Raw genomic sequence first — 11,750 nt, 5'->3', positions numbered from 1 at the left:
TCCATTCTTCAAAAGTAGTCGTCTGGATAAAGCTGCTGAATTTATATATATAAAATTCTTGTAACCGTGCTGTTTCCATACTTTCGATACAGTAACATTGATAACAGCTAACTCTCTAGCAACCCTTCAACTTGAATGTGTTCAATCTACCTCGATTGTTGCACAAATTTGTGTATTCCGGTACTTATTCTCTTTCCTCAACTTTTTCTGGTGACACTTCTTGAGCAAGATTTTCTGCAATTTTGAGGCAATAACAACTCTCAACATTTCTAACAATATTATGAACTGACAGTACGCAATGAATTGGTCTCCCCTCAAAAACATAGAAAATAAATCTACATATTGTCCAGAATTACCGCCATAAAAGCATTTTATTATTGGAACCTTTTCTGCGGGCGTGTAAATAGACATGTTGTTCACAAAAATAAATTAAAAATCTACGCTCTTATTGCTCTAAACAACCACTGTATAATGACAAATTATTGGTGACGCGGCAAAGGAGGTTCGTTGAAAGTCGACAGAGCGCAGTGTTGCCATTTATAATGTGTATATTTAATTTAAATCTTAACGTACTCTATCTCCCGTATAATCCAATCCTTCCTAGTTTCACAGCACAAGCTTGATGATGGAGTACAAATAGAAAATTCCGAAATGGGTTGCAGAAACAAAACACTATTTAATACTTGGGTGTTACAATTGACAGAACGCTAAACTTTAAAGAGCATCTTACTAAGACTGCTGCAAAACTCCGAACTCGTAACAACATCCTGCAAAAGCTCTGCGGCACTACATGGGGCTCCTCAGCACCCACACTTAGATCGACCGCATTAGGACTGGTATACCCCGTAGCGGAATACTGTGCATCAGTATGGATAAACAGTCCACATACTCACCGTGTTGATGTCCAACTCAACCAAGCCATGCGAACTATATCGGGCACAATCAAGGCCACGCCCACTTACTAGTTACCAGCTTTGAGTCATATAGCTCCACCACCCATCCGCCGGGAACATGCCCTTGTCAGAGAATTTACAACAATCAATACTGATCCTGAGCTCCACTCCCATGTCGGAACTTCCGCCAGAGACATAAATAGGCTCCGTTCAAGACCCGCCTCTAAAAACAGCAAAAAGGCTAGTAGATCAAAACTTTAATGTAACTGAACGGTGAAGAGAACAATGGGAGAATAACGCTGCACCAGCTAACTGGAACATGCCACGTATTACAAGCAAACCTGAGGGCTTCAACCAACCGAGACGAATTTGGACCATACTCAATAGAATAAGGACGAACTGTGGCAGATGTTCCGACTCACTTTTTAGATGGGGAAAAATACAATCACGAAATTGCGACTACGGCGCCGAAAGGCAAACAGTAAAACACATGGTAGAGGAATGCCCGATTAGATCCTATAACGGCAACCCGGCAATCAATCGAATATATTTATAATCTAGATGTTTGATATATGTATATATATATATATATATATATATATATATATATATATGTATATATATATGAACCTGTGATGTAGCCATGCGCTAAATAAAAAATAAACACTATTTAAGACCAAATAAAGTATTAAGTTTGTAACCTGGTTTGAAGAGGTTTACTCTCCGGACGCTGGAACTCACTTAAAGCATGGGTGTATGTTACCTGAAGTAAAATTTAATTGAAATATTAAACATCAAATAATAATAATAACATTATGTACAATCTTTGGTAACTTTATATTATATTTTTAAACGGTTTTTACCCTAATATTTTGGTGGCTCAGGCATGTGAACTTGTATTTTTAACCTGATGATGGAACTGTTGTTCCGAAAACGTTCGTGTTTTTGATGTAGTCCTTTTAAGGGTTTTTTAAATATACCCATTTACAAATATTTAACCTCTTTTTTGTGATACGTGGTATACAGCCAGCTTCAGGAATTATTTTCCTTGTGGATTTTTAAATAAAATATTGTAAGTAGAAACATTTATTTCCACATCTTTTTGTAAGGTTGTTATGTTACATGGTGTTGTAGAGAAAAAATTAGTAAACTTGTGTATGTAGTTTAAAATCTCACAAATTATAATTTTTATGAGAAATATTTAAAGCCATTTATTTGGGGTGTAACTAACAGACGGAAACTCGATTTTTTGTTACAAACTAGTTACAATATAACTGGTTACCGAAAATCAAGTTTAACTTTATTTCTGGCGAAATTAACGGAGTGTACGTTAATTAAAATCCCGGTGTGCTATTTCAATGTTTCAGTAATTGCAACATAAATGTGAGCTCGTTTCCTAAAATCGTTTTACTTGTTTTATAGTATAATAAAAACTTGGGGAAGCACATATTTGAAAGTAAATGTTGATTTTAGAAGAACTGGAAATTGGGGCATATTAAGTGATATTCAGATAACTTGATTTCTTGCAGTGTTGTTCAATAATTCTTACTGTTTTTTTCTGAAATTTTCTTAGCTGTTATTTGACGATCTCATCGATCTCTTTTAGATAGTATTTTTTTTTTGATAGCCTGTAATTTTACAGAAAGGAAAACAACAACGACATAATTATATGATCAAATAAGTGAAAGTGACTACCGTCTTGTTCTCATATAATAACTAATTAGATATGCGAAGGTTAATAAAACATGTTTTTATTTAATATATTATACGGCAAATACCCAACAATGAAAAGACGTAAGAGCAAACAATACAAAAAAATTACTAAAATAATTCAAGAAAACAAAAGTTTAAAAGTTTTGAGGCGAAATATGAACAACATAGGCAACAAAAATATGTACAAAATAAAAAACATAGATAAAAACATTACTACTAATACAACCAAAATCCTTGAGGTTCTCGAATCCTTTTATCGCGAAATGTATGAGAGCACCGACGAAAGGCAAGATCAGCCTATGTCCAAAAGCACAAACCAGGGATTAGAATTAATGCAAGAAATAACCCATACTCCATACGAAATCAAAACGGCACTTTTAGAAATGAAAAATAATAAATCCCCTGGCGATGACGGAGTTGTGATCGAAGCTATCAAACTAGGTGGAAATAAAATTATCCAGGTGTTGGCCAAGCTTTTCACCGAATGCATCTACCAAGGAAAAACTCCTTCTCAATGGAACAATGCAGTCATTATTTTATTACCTACACAAGCAAGGAGACCTAACAGATTTAAAAAACTACCGTCCTATCTGTTTGCTTTCAGACATATATAAACTTTCACAAAAATTATCAAAAAAAGACTGGACACTAAATTACACTTCTATCAGCCTAGAGAACTAGCTGGATTTAGATCGGGATACAGCACTAACCACCACTTACTAGTAATAAAGAACCTTATAGAGAAGTCTGCAGAATGCAACAAACCATTGGCACTGATATTTGTCGACTAGGAGAAAACATTCGATACTATAAGCCATTAGAAAATGTTAAAAGCATTGACAGAATGCTGAATAGACTATCGCTATACTAACATAATTAAATATATCTACCAAAATGCCACAACTGGCAAAATACTATCTGAACAAGAAACAGAAATTCTGTAAACAGCTAGGAGTACGGCAAGGAAAGACCGTCTCTCCAAAGCTATTCACGACGCTTTTAGAACATACTTGTAAGAAGGCACATCTGAACGAGCATGGTATGGAGAGAAGTTCAGTCATTTGAGGTTTGCAGATGCCAACGTCCTTATAGCCGATCGTATGGATGATGCAATAATAATGTTTCAAAACTTATATCATGCTTCCTTGGAGGTAGGACTTAAAATTAATATGAACAAAACGCAAAAAATGACTAATCTGGTACTAAATTGAAATATTGCTGTTGATGGAAGGGATATTGTGCAGACTACATCGTATAAGTACTTAGGACATGAAATTCGATTGGGCACAGATAACCAGACATGTAAGCTCCCACGTCGCCTGGGCAGCGTTTGGTAAATTAAACCATATATTTAACTCGGATCTAACCATATGCCTCAAAAGGAAAATCTTCGACCGATGTGTGTTACCTGTACTCACTTATGGAGCGGAAACATTAACTTTCACAAAAAAGGTAGCTAATAAGATTCTCGTGTCTCAGAGGGCTATGGAGCGCCAGATATTGGGTGTCTCTCTAAGAAACCGAATCCCTAACGAATTGGGCAGGACACGTCAGATTATCAGACAAACAATAGACAAAACGTATTTTAGATTGAATACCAAGACAAGAAGCAATACTGAGCAGGGACCGTCCACTAACTAGATATATTTACAACCTGAAGCGTGTTAGCAATAACTAGATGCAAGCCGCACAAGACAGAGACAGATGGAAAGAGCTGCTGGAGACCTATGTTTAGCAGTGAACGCATACAGGTTGATGATAATGACGGCAAAACCACAAAAAAAATGAAAACTATTTTTATTAAGCATAAATTTAGTTTCTTCTTCTTGCGGCGGTGCAATATTAGAAACCCTAACGTTATCAAATATACGGACGAGTTGCTCACGGTGTTCACCTAATCGAGGAGGAGGACAAGCTGAAGGACTCTGTATAGGTCTCCTCTAAAAACATGCCCTGCAGGTATAAAATCTTTCTTATACTATTGTATCTATGGATTGTAATTGTATCTATGGATCTATATTGTAATTTATGGACGTGTTCCATAGAAGTCTATTTTTTGATGAAATCACATCAGGATGTACCTTGTATTAATAATCATGACATGCGCCAATCTTAAACCTGGTGATTAATTTTTTATTGAACAAAATCTGAAAAAATCGAGAATTTTTGCTTTTGGCGCCTATATTCTAGTCTTTAACTCGAGAAATATTAATCCTACAAAATAAAAATTATCGAACATAAAATATTCATTTTTTAAATTTACGTAATATTTGACTACCTCAAAATTGAAATTTTATTGTTTATTGTTTAAAAATAGCGATAATTAAGAAAAAAAGTGCAAAAGACAGAGTTTTTCTTTTTACATTTTTTCGACCCCTTAAATGTAACTTACAGCTTTCTACAACCACAAACGACCGACCACAAAAAGGATGCAAAAAAGTTTACTACTTTTACCGCGGGTTTCTTCCTAAAATCCCCCTGGTAGGGAGGTAAAATCGCAAAAAAATCGATTTACCAAGAATTTGTATGCTGTAGAAAAAAATGTTTTAAATAAAAAATGTAGCTAAGATAATTCTAAACAAAAATGTTTATTAACACTTTTTGTGCAAAATGAACCATTCTCTCACAAATAACGCTTGAAGTGACTGTCGATTTTGACTGTCAGTTACGCGCGTGATATCAATGTTCAATAAAATTTGTAAACTTTGAAAAATTAAACGCAAATATCGAGCACAATTTTAATAATCAAATCTTGCACAAGTACTTTCGCCTTCTACAGCATCATTAGGGGCATTTCGTCAAATTTGGGCTATTAAGCAAGCGCAGAATGAGATAAACATGTAATTAAACATAAATTGTACATAACACTTCACTAAAACAAGGACAAACAGTTTAAAATTATTTAAAAAATTATTCTACGCTACATTCTTGTCGGCAACAGGAGAGAGATCATCAAAATAATTATATACTAATGACAGTAAACCAAGAGATATTAGATATTAATTTTATTTCAGTTAGTTCAATAATGTCAGTGTCCCGTTTTACGTTTCGCTAAGTTTTTTTATATATTTACAATAGTCTTTTGTTCCTAACCATGCACATTTTAAAATCGGTTTCCTGTCGAAACGTTGATTTCAATGGACAATAAAATTTAGTTCCAAGTTTAATATTATTTATTGAACCTAAATCCAAGAAATACTAAATAATAATTATGATCTAATTGGCAAATTAAAACAAAAAATTTATTTAATGAAGTAGTTTAAGTTATAATATAAGATTCTGCTGTAACGTTTCTATCAAATTGCTATAATAAGTGTTTAAAAAAATGTTTTTTGAATGTTGTAATAGTTCTTGAGTTTATTTTTTAGATATGAGCATACAATGTCTAGTAACCATGTGTTGAAGATATAGGTACAGTATTACTGAATTTTTCAGTATTGATAACACAACTACTATTAACTATTTAAACTACGAGACAACGAATATATTTAGTCTTTACGAGATAAAATCACTAGCATTTAAAAAAGATTTTATGATTTTTATCAATGATTTATTGAATAATTTGGAAAAATCCTCGATAAAAACAACAACAATATATCTTGAAATACAGTAAAAAATAATTTTGTTTGAAATCAGTGAATGAATCAGTGAGTCAATCATGAAAAAGTTTGAATCAAACCATAACATAACCTTAAAGTATGAACATTCACAGTAAATATCTTAATCCTTTGATATTCTTACTTCACAAATTTCCGAACACCAAATAATATTAATCCCACAATCAATGTTCTATCCAATAATCCCAGAATGAATGTTCGTAACCAAAAGTCCTTATAACTTCTTGTTGTACAAATTCACATTTGTACAAATTTACATTTACATTACAATTTACAAATGTTAGCATAAAGATGATGTGGTCTGGTACATGGGACTGAAATTTTTTTAAAAGACGATATCTAGAAACCAATTTACACAAATAATGAGCTTTATCCGTATTGATATGAGGAGTACCAGGTATTAGCGATTATCAACAGATAAATTTGCACTTGTGTCTGGAGTATTATACCCATTTATAGAAAATTGTATATTATGCTATATACTTGGTCAAATTATATCTATCGATGAACAGCTTTTTTCCACGAAGGCAAGATGCCGTTTTACCCAGTACAAGGCGAATAAACACGATCATCAGTTTGGAATTAAATTCTGACTTGCAGCTGATGTCCAGTCCAGATATTTATTGAACGGATTTACTTACTTGGGGAAAGATGAGTAACGATTAACCAATCAACTTCTAGGGTAACATGTAGTTACCATTTATAAGCCCCTGAACATGCTCTGAGAGCGAAAGTATTTGGTCAAGATTTAATAAAAAAGTATGCTCGATATCTGCCTTTAATTTGTAAAGTATAAATATAAATTGGATTTTTATTAAAATTTCTTCTTCTTTTTCTTCTCCCTTCTTGTATGTAGGCTTTAAAGCCTGTTTTTTTTAATAATAGTCTTCTAAATTGCTTAAATTATCGCACCATCTTTTTCTTGGTCTGTAAATACTTCTTTGTTCATTTGGTGACTTATCTCGTGCTATTCGTACTATCCTATCCTCTGCCATTCTACTTATGTGTTCGTTCCACTCTTGTTTCCGTTTTGTCACCCATCCATTTGTGTCTTCTATATTGCATGCTCTTCTTATGCTTTCGCTTCTCTCCCTATTCAACAGACTTTTCTCTGATCTCTGTTGTTTCAGGTCTTGTCTCCACCGTATATGTTAATATAGGTCTAATTGCTTTGTATCTGATCTTAGGTTCTTAGTTCTCCCAGATTATGTCATCAAGGGATCTTGCCGCTTAACTTGCTTTTAAGCTTTGTTGTCGTACTTCTTCTTTAACATCTCCGCAACTAGTTATATCTATTCCCAGATATCCAAACCTTGCTTTCTGCTTTATTATTTTGCCATCAATTTCGATTTTACATCGTAGTGGGTATTTAGATGTTGTCATTTATTTGGTTTTTCTGCTGATATTATCTTATTGTATTACATGGCTGTTGTATTGAAGATATGTGTTAATATTTTTAGCTCTGCTTCTGCCTCGGCGATTAATGCGGCGTCGTCTGCATAACATAATATTTGGATTTCTTTGTTCCCCATTCTGTAGCCATGACCTTTACGTACTGCTTGTATTATTTACTGCTTATTATTTCGTTCAATATTATATTAAAGACAAGTGGGCTTAACGAGTCACCCTGTCTGACACCACTTTGTACTGGTATACACTCTGTTAGTTTGCAGTAGGTGGTCTTCGACTTGGATACGATCGAAAGGATTTGTCAGGTGTATAAAACATATATGCTGGTTTATTGTACTCGATGTACCTTTTCTGTGATTTGTCTTAGTACAAATATGGCGTCTACGTAGGATCTGCTGGATCTAAATCCTTGTTGTTCATCTGATAAAGTTGTTAGTTTATTGATTTTGTTGATTAGGACTTTTGTGGTAAGCTTAAGTACGGTGTTCAGTAGATTTATACCTCTATAATTATTGAGGTCTTCTTTATCTCCTTTCTTGAACATTGGTATCATTATGCATAAATTTCTTTATGCCTCTGGTATCTTGCAGTGCAATATTAGTTTGTGTATAAGTTTTGTCATCTCTAGGGTTATACTTTCTCCTCCGTGTTTTAGAAGCTCGTTGGTTATTTCGTCTGGTCCTGGTGCCTTTCTATTTTTAAGTGAATTTATGGATATTTCTACTTCCTAAAAACGATTTTTATTTCGTGTCTTAATTCAGGTACATTATTGTGTTGATTATTATTTTCTTTTTCTTTAAACAGTTTCGTCAGGTATCTTTTCCATTCGTTTGCTGGTATGTTATTGTATTCCTTAAATTCTGACATTTCTTTCCGATCCTTTCTTATGAACCTCCATATTTATTTTTGTGTATCGTAGAAGTCGCTTACCATCCTTTTAGTAAACTGTTTCCAGTGTTCGTTTTTTGTTCTTCTTACCAACTGCTTTGTTTCATTTCGTATTCTTTTATAGGTGTCTCGGAATTCTGGAGTATTTGAGGTTTTCTCCTTCGTGTATGCCTCTCGTTTCTCTTTACACATTTTTTTTATTTCTTTTCTGAGCCATGGTGTAATGTTGTTTTTAATTTTCTCCCAGCTCGCGTTTATATCTTCGATGTCGTTTATTTGTTTCAGCTGTATCTTCTGTGCTAGCCTCCTTTGGTACATTTCTCTTGTAGAGTCATTCCACAGTGATTCTACATTGAATAGTTTTCAGTGATTTCCTGTAGAAAATGTTTTAGTGTTATTTTCATTCTTATCTTTGCTAGTATTAGTTTATGTTCACTCCCTGCATCTGCTGAGTTTAAAGTTCGGATATCTAGAATCTGCTTTGTATGGATTTTTGTATTATTGACTATAAAATCAATCAAAATTTGTTCCCCCTGGAGTTTTCAAATGTATATTTGTACTGGAGCTTATGGTCGAAAAATGTATTATTGGTTCTTAGTTCGTTAAAAGCACCGAGATTAGCCATGAGTTCTCCATTTGCGTAAAAAAATTTAATAGATAAAATGTTATAAATAGATATCCTATTAATGCCAAGCAAAACTTCGAAAAAGATCGCAATTTTGCACGAAATTTTTAATAAAAGACGCCGAAATTTTTGCAGAAAACGTATAGGTTTGCTTACTGGAAGTATATATTATTATTGGAGAAACTTTTCAAATACCTGGCTATTGTCCTAAATAATACTTATTTTCCTGAACTAATTAACAAGCTTTACCAGATAATTAACCATTGTGGTATTTAATTATGTGAAAAAACATTTTGTAATCTGGACCCATGAAAAAACTTATTTTGTAAAATTTGATAACTTTACTAAATGTTACGATCCATTTCACTAAATAGGAAACCTACGCAGACGAGCTATTGTTTAGTTAGACAACAACAGGAATGAGCATCCTAAACAAAAAAGTAGTCATAAAAAATGTAGCAAATACTACATGAACATATGTTAACCTAAATGTTAAGGGGAAGAATTTGAAACACATACAAAACGTGTTGGGACAGAATGGTTATACTCCAAGAGCCATCAAGCGATCCATTCGTTCAAAAATAGTCAAACTCTGAATAAAACATGACGTTAAATATATCTTTAAACTAAGACAATATAAGAAAGTCTTCTTCTTCTTCTTTAAGTTCCGCTCCTATCGGAGATTGGAAATCATTCTGGCAATTATAATTTTGTTGGTTACGCGCCTGAATTGTTCAATTGAACTGCATCCAAACCGTTCACGGAGATTGCGTAGCCACGAGATTTTACGTCTTCCTACGCTTCTTCTGCCTTTGATTTTACCCTTGATTATATTCCTTAGTAGTTCGTATTTTTCATCTCTCATGATGTGCCCCAAGTATTCCAATTTCCTGATTGTTATGGAATTATAAATAAGAAAGTCTTATATCGGCCAAAAATGTAAGAGAACCGTTGTCCACTATAGAATTTTACCGTATTTCTAATAGTGGTGTATCAGTGTAGGCACATCCAATTTAATACCGCCACAACTGCAAATTTTTTAAAATTGCCTTTATTGCGGTATTGCATTTTTAATACTTTCAATTATCAAGTGAAATAAGCCGACAACTGACAAGGTCATTAGAAGCAATGATTTTTGCATATATCTTATGTTTCTATAGCGCCGTAACTGTATCATGTATCGATATTGCACGGAGAATATATAATATGTTTCAATGCAATATCGCCACATGTTGCGAGTTCTGGTGGTATTTTACAGAAACTTTTGCACAAAAAATGTTTGATTAGTTTAGCATTCGTGTTTAAATTCTCTTTGCTATAAAAAAACAATGAATCAAAGATCTAAGTTAATTGTTAAACGTGCTAGATCTATATTTCAACCTGAAAATGGTGTTCCATTAAATTTGCAGCATGAAACTGAAACGGCGATATGTGATTTGACTTCTTCGGTAAGTAGTAATAACATTACTTAAATTTCTATCATAAGTAATAAAAAGATATTTTTAAGAAGTAAATACCGTATTTCGTGAAATATAAAAAATGATATGGGGTCAAGATTTAAAATAATTTTTTAGACGACATTTTATGACATAACAAATTATAATTTAAGCATCCCAGTTTTTATTTTCATGGATACTCATTATTTTTAATAATATTATAAGGTATGTATTTTTAAAAGTGCCCCTTTTATTTGCAAAGTTTGTTGTTTATTGTTATTATTAGTTAATAAATGCCATCGAATTTGATCCAATTGTCAATTTATGACATTGAATTTTTGTTAGATTATCTAGAATCCCGAGTCTGCTTTGGTAGATAATTTGCGTAAAACTGCTGATTCAGATATATTCAACAATGCAGATGTATTAAATTGGCTGAATCATAACCAACGTTACTTTACATGCTTATTTAACTATAAACAAATTAAGGAGAAGAGTATGCAAAACATTTTTTATGAATACCCTTAATATTGGAGATCGATTTATTCGAACAAGTTGGGCTAAGTCAAAAGAGTATAACATCATTCAGAAAAATAATAGAGGAAATTATCAAAAACGCACAACTATTGACGAGAAACTTAAGGAAACTCAAACTTAAGAGCTCAAACTCGTAGATAATTCCTTGATGGATCATTAACCTTAGCTCAGATGTATAGATACTACAAAGAGGAACAAGAAGAAAAGCAGTTGCCATTTGTCAAAAGATGTACATATAAAACAATTTTTGACACAGAATTTAATATCTCCTTTTTCAAATGGGAGGCGTATAAACAATGCAATCAAGAAGAAAAAGAAAAAGGCCAAGGACAATACACACGTCACATTCGTAGTAAAGAAAGAAGCCGAGAAGCAAAAGCAAAAGATATTATTAAGGCTAAAGAAAATAATAAACTCATAGTAGCTTGCTTCGATTTGCAAGCAGTATTACCGACACCTTGCGGAGATATTTCTACATTCTTTTATAAGTGCCGCCTCAATTGCTTTAATTTTACGTTTTTCGAGGTAGCATAGAAAATCAGTTTCTGCTTTTTTTGGCACGAAACCATCGCTATGCGAGGAGCAAATGAAACTGCAACATGCCTCTATAGCTATCTATCTAATTTACCTG

This window comes from Diabrotica undecimpunctata, chromosome 3 (assembly GCF_040954645.1).
Source record: "Diabrotica undecimpunctata isolate CICGRU chromosome 3, icDiaUnde3, whole genome shotgun sequence".
Lineage (NCBI taxonomy): Eukaryota > Metazoa > Arthropoda > Insecta > Coleoptera > Chrysomelidae > Diabrotica > Diabrotica undecimpunctata.
Note: the sequence above shows the minus strand (reverse complement) of the source record.